Genomic DNA, 17,433 nt, shown 5'->3' with positions numbered 1-17,433 from the left:
TGACTAATTTACTATCTAAGAAACTATCAAGCAATGAAATAACTAGCAATCAACCACAACACTTAAGAAATTTCAAATAAACATCAGTATGAGAGGATATTCTGGGGTCATAGGCTAGCTAATAATCTTGTTGCGTTTTTGGATTAGAATGACTAATTGATTTATCTGGATTGTTGATTGACAGGGTTGATATTACTCATAAGGATCAGTCGAATTCTTACTCACTTATTCAAGCTAACTTAATGCATATATGTCTATGGAATTAAGACTAATACGAATGCATTTACACTTCCTGTATTTCAACCAAGCAAGGCCATTAGGTATATTTCTATCCTAATTGTGAATCTGTTCCCCGATGCCCAGGTTCAAGAACTCACTCTATGTAATTCTATATACAATCTAGAATTTTTACTTTCGAGTTCAACTCTAGATTCATATATAGTATTTTATTGTTAGCTACTTAGCAAAATAATTAGGAATAGAATTAAAAAAATAATCCAATATGATAAAATCAAACTCGTCAATTTAAACTTCAAACATCAACATTCATGTAGCACCCATGACCCCAGAACAATAGGGTTCTTAGCCACTCATGTTCATACAATCATCAAAAATAATGTTTTCAAACATAAAATCAATGAACACTAGAAAATGAATGGAATAGCTGACCAAATATGTGCTCCCGAGTATTTCATACTTTTGTTTCTCCCTCAAAATCACATATTCCCCCACAAAATAGGTTTAGGTTGACTTTTAAATGAGTTGGGGGCGTCTTGGGGTCGAAATAACCAAGTCCTGGGCGAAATAGGACAATTTCACGTCTTGAGCGCCCAGGGCAGCGTGGGGTGCTGGCCCTAGCGCTAAACTTCTTTAGCATTCTATTTTGTGCGCCATAGGTAGCGCCCCACGCTTCTTGTGGCGCTCAACTGGGCAGTTTTTCCTTTTTCCCCATTTTCACTCTAATTCGTGCACTTTCGTCCCAAATCACATTCGAATGATTTATACACATAGAAATACCAAAATTAGCACAAATCATTATATTATACATCCGAAATATACGAGACATGAGCATAATGCAAGGCAATATACATCAAAATATACATACATTAAGTCGAATATCAATGCTCCAACTGCATTGATGTATATAATGAATATGGTGTTCAAAGTTGTTATTGGAAGAAAAAAACCATAATTTTACTTACTATATTCTGGTATATTCTCGTACCCAGGAAGACCAAGAGAATTACTTGAAAAATATATCAAAGACATTGCAGGAAAATCAACTTTTTACCAAGTTCTTCTATTAGCTAGACTCGATGGTATTCATAGGACACATGGTGTCTAAGAATAACAAAAATTTAGATGCTAAGAAGATATAAACAGTTCATAAATGGCCGAGACCCATTTCTCCTACAGAGATTGCTTTTGGCTTCACATGCTACTATAGGCATTTGTGTAGGATTTCTCTAGAATAGCACCACCACTCATCAAGTTAACATAGAAAATCACTAAATTTCAGTGGATGGAGAAATGTACAATGAGATTACAGAAGCCCAAAGCATGTTTGACAATCACACAAATGTTAGCCTTATTCCAATAGGCTCTAGAGAATTCACAATGTTATGTGATACTTCGAGGGTAGGATTAGTATATTTTCTCATGCAAAATGATCGTGCGATAGTCTATGTTTCAAGAAAATTGAAGAAGCTCAAGTCGTATTATGCCACTCATGATTTGGAGATGGTCATAGTGGTATTTCCTTTTAAGATTTAGAGACATATATACGAAGAAACCTGTGAGATTTATACCTAGCATAAGAGCTTGAAGTATATTTAAAACCAACAGAAATGTAAGTATTTAGCAATGTTGATGGTGGGAACTACTAAAGATATAATTGTACTGTTTTGTATAAATATTATAGCTTATGCAAAATAAAAAAACTATGGGTGATTTGGCACATATAACTCTAGTAAAGATACTTCTAGACAAAGATATGTATAGACTAGAGGGTATACGTATTAGATTCAATGTGAAAAACAAAATTCAAGAACATTATTGGGTATTGGTCAAGCCTGATGTAGAGTGCATAAAGGCTAGCCAATACGAGTATGAGCGATTGTTTAAGTACCGAGATTAGTTTCTAGCTAGTAAAAGCAAGGATATGACTGTTAATAGTGATAGTATCCTCCGACTAAGTAATTAATTATGTGTAGCAAACATATATGGGTTGGGACAGGCTATTCGTGATGGAGCTCAAAACTCTAGATACACTTGTTTCCCTTTAACCTGCCTAGAAGATCCCTCACCTTGCTTGAATTTTTTTTTGGGGGGGGGGGGGAGCAGCAGTGGAGGACTTTCCCACCCCTTTTTCTTTTGCGGCACTGTCACAATCCATAGCAACCTACACACGACAAATACAAATATGAGAATGAATCAAGAAATTCGTCCAAGGTCATTGTGAGAAGCCAAGATGACCCCACACTTAAAACCGAAGGCTATGTATAATCTACTCACAAGAATGGTTCAAGGTGTACCAATGTTACATCACAAGGCGATAGGTACTCAAGACTTCCCTCCCCGTGCCACACAATTCAAGTAGTCAGACATGGCCATAACATAACCGTAGTGCAATCAAGCAATACTAGAGTCCAATTTACTACACTAGTCTAGAACACGAACTACTTCTTACAAGAGGTTACTACAAGATACATTGCTCCTAAATGCCCCATACTTCGCCCAACCTCATATACAACTACACGCTGCTACTCAGAATTCACCGATGTTTAATTCACTCTTTTAGGCATATTAGTAAACACTTTGCGGGCATCAATTTTGCTTCTCTTATTTCAATAATGGTGGAGCAAGATGGTCCTCCCAAAATTAAATGAAGTAGAGGGAATTGTAGTTTACTACTTCAAATACAACTTCACAACTAATATTTGCAACCAAATTCGTCCATACTAGGACCACCATAACAACATGACTTGTCAAAGAAACCTAGGGAATTGTGGATTTTTTTAAAATGGAGGTCATGACAACACACAAAATTCGCAACATACACGAGAAGAAGGAGATGAGGAACATACCTTTTAGTCTTGAGTTGAAAGTGAGCAACAGAATTTTGAGAACTTGAGAGCTTGAGAGAGTAAGAGAGAAGGCAGTGGGGGTGGGGGTGAGAGAGGAGTTTAGGTTAGAGTTAATTTAATTTGGTTGGGGTTTTGGGTAATTGGGTGAGGGTGATTATGTGTGTGTATATAGGTAATTGGGTCGGGTTATCTGAACAAAAATTACAAACAAACAAAATAAAAATAAAAATAAATATTTTTTACCTTACCTGACCCCCCAGCCCAGCGCCCTACGTTGGGCTCGGCGCTGGGGTTGTGAAGATACTGGATTCTGCGCCCCAGGCAGCGTGGAACGCTGGCCTGGGCACTGGTTCGCCGAATTCCCCCCTCCCCCCACCCCCCTCTATTTTTTTAAATTCCCCTTACCCAAGCACTCAATACATACATTATACATACCCCACACCATTCTCGCCTATGATTTCTATAACTACAAAGAAAACAAAAAAAACTAGTCTACTCTAACTAAAAGAAAATAAAAATCTAATCTATGAAAGCATTAAAAATTGTGTTGCCTCCCAACAAGCGCCTGATTTAACGGCGCGGTATGACTCAACACGTTTTTCAAGCATCGGCCAAGTCCATCGAGGTCTTGTGACGTGCAATGTCACCACCCCAATAATGTTTTATTCTCTGCCCATTTACCAAGAAGGTACCACTTGAGCTCGTATCACGCAATTTCACCGCTCCATGGGGCCTCACACACCACCACGAAAGGGCCTGCCCATCGAGACTTAATCGTTCCAGTGAAAAGCTTCAACCTCAAATTAAATAAGAGGCCTTCTTGATCTGGCTCAAACTTGTGATATTAGATGTGCTTGTCATGTCACCTCTTGGTCTTTTCCTTTTACAATTTGGCATTTTCGTATGCGTGCAATCGAAACTGATCAAGCTCGTTGAGTTGTAACAACCTCTTCTCGCCGACTAAGTCCATATCAATATTTAGCTTTTTAATTACCAATAGGCTTTGTGTTCAAGCTCAACGGGCAAGTGCTACGCCTTCCCATAAACCAACGTATACGAAGAAGTACCTGTGGGGGTCTTGTATGCAGTTCGATATGTCCATAATGCGTCGTCCAGCTTTCTGGCCCAGTCCTTCTTATTTTCACTTACCGTTTTCTCCAGAATTTGCTTCACCTCTCTGTTTGACACTTCCACTTGACCACTCGTTTGGGGGTGATAGGTGGTGGCAACCTTGTGCTTAACTCCATACTTTGCTAGAATATTATTCAATAATTTGTTACAGAAGTGAGTTCCTCCGTCACTTATCAGCACCCTTGGAGTCCCAAAGCGTGTGAAGATGTGCTTATTTACAAAGTTTACCACTACCTTTGCGTCATTAGTAGGAAGAGCAATGGCTTCCACCCACTTAGACACATAGTCGACCGCTACCAAGATGTACTTGTGACCATTAGAGTATGGGAACGGTTCCATGAAATCAATACTGGAATTAAGACAAACACAAATGCCTAAATGTCTATGGAATTAAGACTAACACGAATGCATTTACACTTCCTGTATTTTACCCAAGCAAGTCAATTAGGTATATTTCTATCCTAATTGCGAATCCATCCCCCGCTGCCTAGGTTCAAGAACTTGCTCTATGTAATTCTATATGCAATCTAGAATTCTCACTTTCGAGTTCAACTTTAGATTCGTAGATAGTATTTCAATGTTGGTTACTCAGCAAAATAATTAGGAACATAATTAAATAAACAACCCAATATGATAAAATCAAACTCATCAATTTAAACTTCTAACATCAACATTCATGTAGCACCCATGACCCCAGAACAATAGGGTTCTTAGCCAATCATGTTCATACAATCATCAAAAATAATGTTTTCAAATATGAAATCAATGAACACTAGAAGAAGAATGGAAGAATCGATCAAATCTATGCTCCCGGGTGTTTCATACTTTTGTTTCTCCCTCAAAGTCACGTCCTCCCCCTCAAAATAGGTTTAGGTTGGCTTTTATATGAGTTGGGGGCGTCTTGGGGTCGAAATAATTGAGTCCTGGGCCAAATAGGATAATTTCACGTCTTGAGCGCCCAGGGCAGCATGGGGCGCTGGCCTAGGTGCTCAACTTCTTCAGCATTCTGTTTTGTGCACCACAGGTAGCGCACCGTGCTGCTTGTGGCGCTCAACTGGGCATTTTTGCCTTTTTTCCCATTTTCACTCTAATTCGCGCACTTTCGTCCCAAATTGCATCTGAATAATTCCTACGCATAGAAATACAACAAATTAGCACAAATTATTATATTATACATCCGAAATCTATGAGACATGAGCATAATGCGAGGCAATATCATCAAAATATGCATACATTAAGTTGAATATCAATGCTCCAACTGCATTGATTTTTATAATGAATATAGTGTTCAAAGTTGTTTTTGGAAGAAAAAAAATAATAGTTTTTACTTAATATATTCTGGTATATTCTCGTACCCAGGAAGACCAAGAGAATTACTTGAAAAATATATCAAAGACATTGCAGGAAAATCGACTTTTTACCAAGTTCTTCAATTAGATAGACTCGATGGTATTTGTAGGACACATGGTATCTAAGAATAAAAAAAATAGATTCTAAGAAGATATAAACAGTTCATAAATGATCGAGACCCATTTCTCCTACAGAGATTGCTTTTGGCTTGACAGGCTACTATAGGTATTTGTGTAGGATTTCTCTAGAATAGCACCACCACTCACCAAGTTAACATAGAAAATCACTAAATTTCAGTGGATGGAAAAATGTACAACGAGATTACAGAAGCCCAATTCATGTTTGACAATCACATAAATGTTAGCCTTATTCCAATAGGCTCTAGAGAATTCACGATGTTATGTGATACTTCGAGGGTAGGATTAGTATATTTTCTCATGCAAAATGATCGTGCGATAGTCTATGTTTCAAGGAAATTGAAGAAGCTCAAGTCATATTGTGCCACTCATGATTTCGAGATGGTCATAGTGGTATTTTCTTTTATGATTTAGAGACATATATACGAAGAAACCTATGAGATTTATACTTAGAACAAGAGCTTGAAGTACATTTAAAACCAACAGAGATATAAGTATTTAGCAATGTTGATGGTGGGAACTACTAAAGATATAATTGTACTGTTTTGTATAAATATTATAGCTTATGCAAAAAAATAATTATGGGTAATTTGGCGCATATAGCTCCTGTAAAGATACTTCTGGACAAAGATATGTATAGACTAGAGGGTATACGTATTAGATTCAATGTGAAAAACAAAATTCAAGAACATTATTGGGTATTGGTCAAGCCTGATGTAGAGTGCATAAAGGCTAGCCAATACGAGTATGAGCGATTGTTTAAGTACCGAGATTAGTTTCTAGCTAGTAAAAGCAAGGATATGACTGTTAATAGTGATAGTATCCTCCGACTAAGTAATTAATTATGTGTAGCAAACATATATGGGTTGAGACAGGCTATTCGTGATGGAACTCAAAACTCTGGAAAAAAAATTTATTAACTTCGTTTCTAACTATTTGACATGTCAGCATGTTAAGGCAAGCACTTGTGACTCACAGGCCCGCTATAACTCAAGATTTTGAAGTGGAAATACAATAGAATTACAATACATTATATGAAAAAATTACTCAAACCATTATAGGTATGATTATATGTCGGAAAGTTGTAAATTGGCTTAAAAAATAGGCACGTTTCTTGCTAGTCAAACCTCTTATAGTGAGGTAAAATATGCACAGACATACATGAACAGAAAATTATTTGACTCAATAGAGCTCTATTGTCCATCATCTCTAATAGAGGATCACATTCACTCCACTATTTGAAAACCTTTTCAAGAAATGTTGGGTACACAAGTAGATCTTAGTACTAATTTTATCGCACGCAAATGCAAAGTCTGAATGTGCTATACAGATCTTGGAGGATATGTTGAGAGATTGTATTCTTGAGTTTGGAGGTAGTTGGGACGCTTATCTACCTTTAGTTGAATTTTCTTACAACAATAGCTTCCAGTCCAATATTCAAATGGCACGGTACGAAGTATTGTATGGAATAAAATGTCATTCTCCTATAAGATGGGTTGAAGCTGATGAGACTAACTTATTGGGACCCGACATAGTACAAAAAGCTATTGACAAGGTCCAAGGCAGAGATTGCTCATAGCTCAAAGGCGACAAAAGTCTTATGCAGATAAGAGAAAAAGAGATTTAGTGTTTACAATTGGGGACAAAGTGTTCCTACAAGTGTCGCTTATGAAGGACGTGATGTAATTTGGAAGAAGAAGTAAGTTGACCCCGAGGTTTGTATGTCTGTATGAGATACTTGACCGAGTGGGAGCTGTGGCATATCGGTTGGCACTTCCTCATGAGTGTTTTTTTATCCATCCAGTGTTTCATGTCTCCATGCAAAGAAAATGTATATCAGACTCATCTCAAGTGCTTGAAGTACCAACTATACCACTTGATGAGAAGTTGTCTTACGAGGAAGAGCCGATGGCTATTGTTGATAGGGAAGTAAAAAAGCTACAGTAAAAAAATATTATGTTTGTTAAAGTCTTATGGAGAAATCATACCGTTGAAGAAACTACCTCAGAAGTAGAAAACGATATGCAAGTAAATTATCCCCATTTATTTTTGTCTACAGGTACGTATTTGAGTTAAATTAGGGGACCGAATTTCATAAGGTGTGAAGGATATAATGACCCATATTTAAGTTAGGGTATGTTGGTCTTTTAACATAACAAAAAAAAAATACAAGAAAAAACAAAAACCAAATAAATAAAAAAGAAGAATGGGGAAAATCTAATCAATTAATAGAAGGGGCAAAACTCCATTGAACGAAAAGAAAAAAAAAAAGAGATTTGGGGGAAGGGAAAGCAAAGCTAGGTTACTGCAACAGAAACGATAGAAAAGGAAACAAAAAAACAAAAAAAACGAAGAAGAAGGAGGAGGAGGAAGAGGAGGAGGTTAGAACCAAACTTTGAAAAATAGGTAATATAATATTCTTATCTTTTGTTTTACTAATATAAGAGTATATAAATTTAATAATTTGAGGTATATAGTGAGATTGACTAATATAATGAGAAACAAGAAAAGATTAGTAATGCTTCACTTTAACTCATAGCACTTTGTGGAAGAATCATGGGTGCTTGTTGAACACTTTGTAATGAAGATTTAATTTTTAAAAACAAATCAAATTCTTAATGTCTTTGTATGTAGTAGTATGAATTAAGTATGGGAACAAGCATAGAAACAAAGGCAATTTGTTGAAGGCATTCTTTTTAATTCAAAGGATAAAGTTTCTTACTTCATTTGCTTAAAATTATCTTCTGGGTGTATATAATTTTGTTAGGTATGAAAGAAAGTATTGTTGATAGTGATTGTCACGACCCAAACCCTAACCCGTCGTGATGGCGCCTATCTCAATACTAGGCAAGCCGACAATCTCAGAAAACATAATGATTAATTTCAGCGGAAGAAAATCTCACAATTACAAATATAAATACTCCCAAAACCCAGTGTCACTGAGTACATGAGCATCTAATATAAATACAAGTCTAGAAAATATGGTTTATAATAATTTGAGACCAAATACAATAAACAAGGAGATATGGAAGGAGAGGCAAGGTCTGCGAAACACGGCAGCTACCTCTGAATCTCCGAAAAACCAACTGTGCGAAAGAATCAACATCCGCTATGTCCGGGAACACATGGATCTTCACATAAAATGCAGGGTGTAGTATGAGTACAACCAACTCAGGAAAGAACAATAATAAATAAGGAACTGAAGATAGTGACACGCTACACAATTATAGTTCATTTTTAGTGATTCTAGCAAAGAATAGACATGCTTTCAAATCCGGCAGTTTAAGTCAAATCAATTTTTATACAGTTCAAGTTCATGTAATCCAGATATAAAAATCTTTCAGAGATTTCACAACAATAACAGATAGTAACTAAGTGGAACAACAAATGAAAAACAAGTACAACCTCTCAGGGCAACAGTCACTTAATTTATCACAACAGTTCAATCACTCGGCTCTCAGCCCTCAATACTCACACTCAATAGGTACCTGCGCTCACTGGGGGTGTACAGACTCTGGAGGGGCTCCTACAGCCCAAGCGCTATAATCTGCACGAACAACTCACGTGTTGCACGGATAACTCACGTGCTATAGTATCAATATCTAGATCCGCACAGACAACTCACGTGTTGCACGGACAACTCACGTGCTATAATATAATATCTAAATCCGCACGGATAACTCATGTGCTATAGTATAATATCCGGATCCGTACGGATAACTCACGTGCTATAGTATAATATCTCACAATCAGGCCCTCGGCCTCACTCAGTCATAATTCTCTCCAGTTTCTCGGGCTCTCAATAGTCATGATAATCAGCCCAAAAAACAATAATATGATGCATCAATAATGAACAACATAGACTGAGATAAAATAAACAAGTAAACTGTGATTGAGTACAAAATAACAATTTAGCAGATAATTCAACATGTACACGACCTCTATGATCTTTACAGCACCAACACATAGCCTAAGCATGATTCACTGTCAAATTTCTATAGCACATAAAGGGCACATAGCTAACAACAAGCTTATTCAACTTTCCAGTTTCACGGAATGGACCAAGTCCCAATTCCCTCAAGACTAGATTTAAAACTGTTACTTACATCAAATCGTGAAATTCTTTTTCAGCTAAGCCTTTGCCTCGTGAATTGGCCTCCAAACGCCTCGAATCTAGCCACAAATAATTCATTTCAGTCAATAAAATTTATTGAAATTAATTCCATAAGAAAATGCAAATTTTCCATAAAAATCCGAAATTTAACTCAAAAATCGCCCAGGGGCCCCACGTATTAGAATCTGATGAAACCCACTAAATCCGACAACACATTCAATTACTAGTCCATCCATACTAATTTTATCAAATTCCGATAACAACTTGACCTCCAAATCTAAAATTTTCGTTCTTGAAAAGTTTTGCAAAAATCTCGATTTCTTTCCGAAATAAATGATGAATATAACCATAGATTTATGAAATATAATCACTTTTGGATATAGGACACTTACCCAAGTTGAAGTCTTGAAGATATCCGCAAAATCGCCCAAGAACCGTGCTCCAAAAATTCAAAAGGAAATGAAGGAAATGACCATTTTTAGTCCTTAAATTTCTACCCAAAAGACACTATTCTGGTCGCTAAAAGTCCAATTCCGTCGCTAAAAGTGTCAAATCTGGTCGCTAAAGGTGCGCACTAGAACTGTTTACAACAACAGTTTTGTTTTCACTAAACATGCTCTAACTCCATCATACGAACTCGAAATTCGACGATTCTTGTTCCTATGAGTCACAAAACATAATACAAACCTACCCATTTAATCGAAACTCAATTCGGAGCTCATTTGCTTAATCTGATACCAATTTCGCTTGTTAAACAATTAACTCATGTTTCGCGCTAAAAATCCAATCGCGACTTGATGAAATCAGACCAAACTCTCCAGATCACTCCTATAATTCATTATCAAAATCCTGGAAGTCTCGAAATCAAATTTCGATCTCTAGAACTAAAAATGGACATTTGGATCATTACATGCTTATGCGGAAAACATCAAACTCTTCCCCGATAGCCTGTAGTGTATCAACCATAACTTCTTTTACTCAACTACAACTGCCAAAAAGTTTACATTTCTGCACACTAGATACAAAGGGCTACAACTTTTATGTTTTTCTGATCGCCTAAATTCTTATAGATTGCGAGATATATGCTCCCAAAATCAGCCCTGTGCAGCAAAAATTTCTGGCGATGCACACTGTTGTAGCCAAAATCTGCAGTACTAGCTTCAAACAGTCGATCATAACTTTCTGTACAAATATCTAGATGATAAATGGTTTAACTTTATAGAAACTAGAATCAAAGAGCTACAATTTTCATGTTTTGATAATTTTGAGATTTCTTATATATTTTGAGATATAAGCTTCCAAAGTCAGCTCTACGATTGCACCAGTTGCTATCCAAAAACAGCTTCTGCAGCAGAAAAATTCCAGCAACTTCTTTTGTCCGAAATCTACTTGAGGCCCTCGGGACCTTAACCAAATATATCAACATGTCCCAAAATACAATACAAACTTAGTTGAGGCTTCAAACCATGCCAAACAACGCCGAAATTAAGAATCGCGCATCGAATCGAATTATGAGTTTTCAAATCTTCCAACTTCTATATTTTGCGCCGAAATATATCAAATCAATTTCAATTGACCTCAAATTTTGTACACAAGTCATAAATGACATAATGGATCTATGAAAAATTTCAGAACTGAATTCCGACTCCGATACCAAAAAGTCAACTCCCCGGTCAAATTTCCCAAAAATTCAACTTTCGTCATTTCAAGCCTAATTCCTCTACCGACCTTCAAATAATTTTTTCGGACATGCTCCTAAGTCCAAAATCATCATACGGAGCTATTAGAATCATCAAAATTCTATTCCGAGGTCGTTTACATATAAGTCAAACTCTAATTAATCCTTCTCAGTTAAGCTTCCAACATGAAATTCGTTCTTCCAAAAAAATCTCGAAACACCTGAAAATCAACACCAACAAATTCACACACGTCATAATACATCATATGAAACTATTCAAGATTTCAAATAGTTGAAAGGAGCATAAATGCTCAAAATGACCGGTCAGGTCGTTACAGTGATCCTATATGATTTAGATATATACACATAGTTGGCATAATTTGCGTAAAAGAAAATTGAACAAATAAATATACGAGTAAGTTGAAATTGATAGATTATAGACTAGTTGAATTGCGCATAGCATGGGTAAATATAATTCAGCGAATTAATGGTAGAACATAAAACTCTGAGGATTTGGAATCTAATTTTAGCTATGAATTAGCTTAAACAAAGAAATTAACACGAGATCGATATTGATGTGATTATACATTGATTGAAGAAAGTCGTACAGATCGCTCGAGGCGACGAGTTTGGTATTTCGACACGAGTACTGTGAGTAGTAATCTTACCGCAACTTGTGCTTTCATAACCTGCATGGTTTATACATAATTTGAAAAATAATATTTGTTACCGAATGTTTCAAGTTGCATGTAGGACAAGTCCTTTACTCGATATGCTACCGAAATTGGTTATTTGAGGTGATTACTGTTGTTTTAAATATTCTCGTTGTTACCAGATATTTTTACCGTTACCTGAAATTACTGTTATCGAATGAAATTACATGATTTATAAGAATTGAAATGCCCTGTACTATTTAAAATATTTCTATACGAGTATTAATTCATTACAAAGACAACTATAAATGAGATGAGACTTTGTAGGATGAGTGTCATAAGTATTCTTTTATTGATATAGACTTGTGACTCGTATTAGACTTTCCTATCGTATATTTGGAGATGAAGTTAGTATTATTGTGTTGAAAATACTTCGTGAATAAGGATTATAACTTGTTTGGTAGATATTGGTAAGTTGTGTTGTTGATTTCTAACACAAGTTTTTTTTGGATAGTCCTAAAATAGGGGAAACTCTGTCCGATTTTTCGTAAATTACCGATGAGGCTTACTTGGGAGCACTTACTCCTAAGCGCTGGTCATGATCCTAAATTGATTCGTGACGGGGAATTTGACTATCCTCCATCTTTTGTCTTCAAGACTAGCAACTATAACAAACCCACCACCATAATCTGGTTTCTCATGGTGCATCAATAGCACTGCCTTGTAAACATTTTTGGAGGAGTCAAAGCAAAGTCCCCCGCATATCGAATAGCCATTGTAGTTCAAGCGGTCAAGCTCAAGCACTTTGGTGTAAAATTGGGTGGCAGGATTCCACAAGTAATATGCTCGTTTCGATTAATCAGTATAAAACCATCACAAGAACCCAAAAGCCTATAACTTCGTCGGTAAATATCATCATCACTTGAAGTATAATTGAGTTCTTCTAAAGTGAGTTGTTGGTTTATGAATCGGAAGGAAGGTGTGGAGTTCCATTCTGAATCTGGATACACTGCAGCAATTGCTCCTTCTTGTCGACGGCTTGAGATCCAAGAATTCCATGGCTTAGAAACACACTTGAATCGCAACAGGTATTACACGGGTAAATTTGAGAGAACAATTGTAGTGATTTCGTTAGATAGATCTAAATCTGCCATTCGTCTATTTTGGTGTTTGAAGTGAACTCTTTTTTCGTTGGTGGAAAGGGTGCGTTAATATTAAATCCCTAACTAGGGTTTTCTGTTGTATGGAAGAGGAGTAAAATATATGGAGAGAAAATGATAGAGATTCTTCTTGGGGGATATGATATACTGTTCCTGGTAATTGACTATTCTTTACTTACTATAAATAATTTCTTTTATTAACCCCAGTCTGCCAGGTTTATTATAGACTGGATTGTTGCCATTCTTAGTTTATTTGAGATAATTTATTATTTTGTTTGCCTTAGCCTAGTTGGTATGGAGGACACTATAGTACTAGGTGGAGAGTATTTTGGTAAAGGGATGAAAACATCAAATTGCTGGATTTGGCGTCTAAGGACAAGGGTGACAGTACAATTATCATTCAAAGGCAATCTACATATAAACAGTTGTTTGAAAGCGTCACTGAAAGTGGTCAGTTAAAATATTCGCCGAGCAACGTGTCGATTAGTGCCGCGCACGCAAGGAGAAAAATAGTTCCTTCACTCATAAAGACAGATAATTATGTCCGCTTGTAATTTCTTGATAGTGCTAACTTGAAATGGCGCTAGAGAGATTTTCACAAAAATACAATTGTACCTGCGTAGCCATGTTTTAATTTTACAGCTGCATAACTCATTATTTTTTTGTACAGTATTTTTACACCCAATGTATAATATTTTACATCATATATACTTGTTTTAATATAGTATAATACATTAATATTGTATAATATTAATACAAAAATTAAGTTTTGTCTCCTACGAAATTCAACTTATGAAAAACATCATCAAGTAGATAAATTTTTTACCGAAAGCTTTAAATTTTAACCACAACTTCTAATGACATCCCAAGCCAACTCCAATATCAATTTATCAACAATTTCAATAAATCACGATATCTTTTTATGAGTTTTCTAGACTTTAAAAATCCAAACAATGAAATTTTTAATTTTTTACTTTATTCGCCCAAAAATGTTTAAATATATAATGATAAACGTGATGTCACGACCCGAAATCCCCATCTTCAGGACCGTGATGGCGCCTAACATTTCACTTGCTAGGCAAGCCAACGTTAGAATAATTTTAATCACTTTTAAATAAATTAAATTAAACAAAGTTCATTACTGAAATAAAGTGTGGAAGACCATAACAAACGAACCATCCAAATACATCCTCGAATCTGGTATCACAAGTGCACGAGCGACTAGAAGGGGACTTCAGAACTGCGAACGTTGTGCAGTTATACCTCAAGTCTCCCCTGGGTAGCTGAATCCGAGCAAGTCTATGGTACGCCGCTAGGAATTACTCCAAAATCTACATAAGAATTGCAGAGTGTAGTATGAGTACAACCGACCCCATGTACTCTGTAAGTGTCGAGCCTAACCTCGACGAAGTAGTGACAAGGCTATGACAAGGCACGTACTTAAACAACTTGTACAAGTATATACAAATACGAAGCAACAATAATACAATAAATAACAATTTATAAATTTTGGGAGGGAACATGCGAAGGGGAATAACATAAAATTTCAACAGGAAAAATGTCACGTGGCAGCCAATTTACTCTTCAACAATAAGATAAGTACTGATAATATAAAAATGGCACGACACCACCTTTCGTGCTTTTACTCTCATTCCTCCCATGAAATAATTAAATAATTAATATAAATGGCACGACATCACTCTTCGTGCTTTAACTCTCTTTTGAATGGCATGGCATCACCCTTCGTGCTTTAACTTTATGAATATATAAGTTAAATGGCACGGCATCACCTTTCATGCTTTAATTCTCTTCCTCTTTTCATATATCCATAAATAAAAATGTGAAAATGGCACGGTATCACCTTTCATAATTTTACACTCTTTCTCACCATGACAATGATAGTATAAATAATAAAAATGGCACGGCAACACCTTTCGTGCTTTTACACTCTTTCTCACCAAACTTATCAATAATTAAATCAATAATAATTTCATGAATAACGATCAAATAATCAATAATAAATTTAAACAGAAATGTCTGAATTAAACAAGCAATTATTAAAGATCAAATAAAGTCCTCCAGCATGCTTTGACTCAACCACAATGCATAAGTACTCCTCACCTCACATATACATTGTACCCGCACATTAAATCACGTAGCAAATAGACAAACAAATCCAACTCCCTCAAGTCAAGGTTAACCACGACACTTACCTCGATTTGCAACCAACTCAAGATTCCAATACACCTTTGCCTCGCGAATTAGTGTCCGAAAGCTTCAAATCTAGTCACAAATAATTCAATATTCTCAACACGATTCATAAAAATTAATTCCATATGAAATTACTAATTTTCTGAATAAAATCCAAAATTCATCTCAAATATTAACAGTGGGGCCCACATCTTGAATCTCGAAAAAACTCACGAAATCCGAACACACGTTCCGAGACGAGTCTAACCATCTAAAAATTAACAAATTCCGATGTAAAATGGAGCTTCAAATCCTAAATTTTCGTTTTTGAAAAGGTTTTTTACAAAAATTCCAATTTCTTCCATCTAAATCCGAAATAAATGATGAATATAGATATAGATTTATGACATATAATCACTTTCGGTTATAGAATACTTACCCAAGTCAAAGTCGTGAAAATCCCCTCTGAAATCACTCAAAACCGAGACTAAAAATTCAAAAATGAGTAAAAATAGCTAACTTCCGATTTTATGGGTTTTGTCCAGGCTTTTTCGCATCTGTGGGCTCGCATTTGCGAGACAAAATCGCACATTTGTGGAACAAGGCAGCAAAGAAGAGGACCGCATCTGTGGACCTTCACGTCGCAGAAGCGTGAAGGAAGCCGCAGAAGCAAGACCTCCGCATTTGCGGTCTCTCAGCCGTAGAAGCGGTCAGGAGGTGACCAATGCCCACGTCACAGAAGCAACAAAAATTCCGCAGAAGCGGCCTCGCACCTGTGGCCAAAATTGCGCTGGTGCGACGCACCAGAACCAGACCTGTGTTCTTGAATAAAAATTGTCTAAAACTCGTCCGAAACTCACCCAAGCACCTCGTACTTCGTCTGAGTACACCAAAACGTCCTGTAACATAATGCGGACTTACTCGGGGTCTAAAATCATATCAAATAATATCGAAATTACAATTCATACCTCGATTCGGACCTATGAATTCCAAACTTTTTAATTTACAAAACTTGTGCCGAAGCATGTTAAATAAATCCGGAATAACTTCAAATTTGGCACACAAGCCATAAATGATATAACAGAGCTATTCCAATTTTCGAAATCAGATTCCGACACCGATATCAATAAAGTCAAATTTATGGTCAAACTTTGGAAACCTTTAGCCTTTAGATTTCTAGTTTTGGTTAAATGGCGATAACTTGAGCTAGGGACCTCCGAATTAAATTCCGGGCATACGCCCAAGTTTCAAATCAAAATACGGACCTAAGGAACTGTCAAAACTCTGATCCGGGTCCGTTTGCTCAAAATGTTGACCGAAGTCAACTCAGTTGAGTTTTAAAGCTCTATTTCACATTTTAATCAATTTTTCATATAAAAATTTTTCGAAAAATTATATGGACTGCACACGCAAGTCGAAGAATGATGAATAGTGCTTTTTGAGGTCTTAAAACACATAAATAAATGTTTAAATTAAATATGATATTTTGGGTCATCACATATGAATATCACTATCAAATCGATTTCTAATACAAGTCTTAATACACTGCTAATAGGTGAAAAGAAACATTAAATTATATACTTCATCCATTCCAATTTATGTGGTAGTGTTTGAATTTCGAGAGTTAAATAATTTTTTCTTTGATTACGATTTGTAATATTACTTTTAAAAAAATTTGAATGGGTAATTATTCTATGTACTTTTGGTATAGTATCTGAATATGTAAATTTTTGTAACCTGATTGGTCGTTTTGGGAATTAGTATCTCATTCGGTGGCTTAAAACCTTGAGCAACTTCATATAATATATGATGACTTGCGTGTGTGGTCGAGTTTGATTTTCGGATGATTTGGGATAAATTTTGAAGAACAATTCGTGTTTAGAAGCTTAAGTGCAAAGAGTTGACCGGAGTTTGACTTTTGTGTAAACGACTCT

Source organism: Nicotiana tabacum, chromosome 18, assembly GCF_000715075.1.
Source record: "Nicotiana tabacum cultivar K326 chromosome 18, ASM71507v2, whole genome shotgun sequence".
NCBI classification, from domain to species: Eukaryota; Viridiplantae; Streptophyta; class Magnoliopsida; order Solanales; family Solanaceae; genus Nicotiana; species Nicotiana tabacum.
This window is presented reverse-complemented; position numbering follows the sequence as displayed.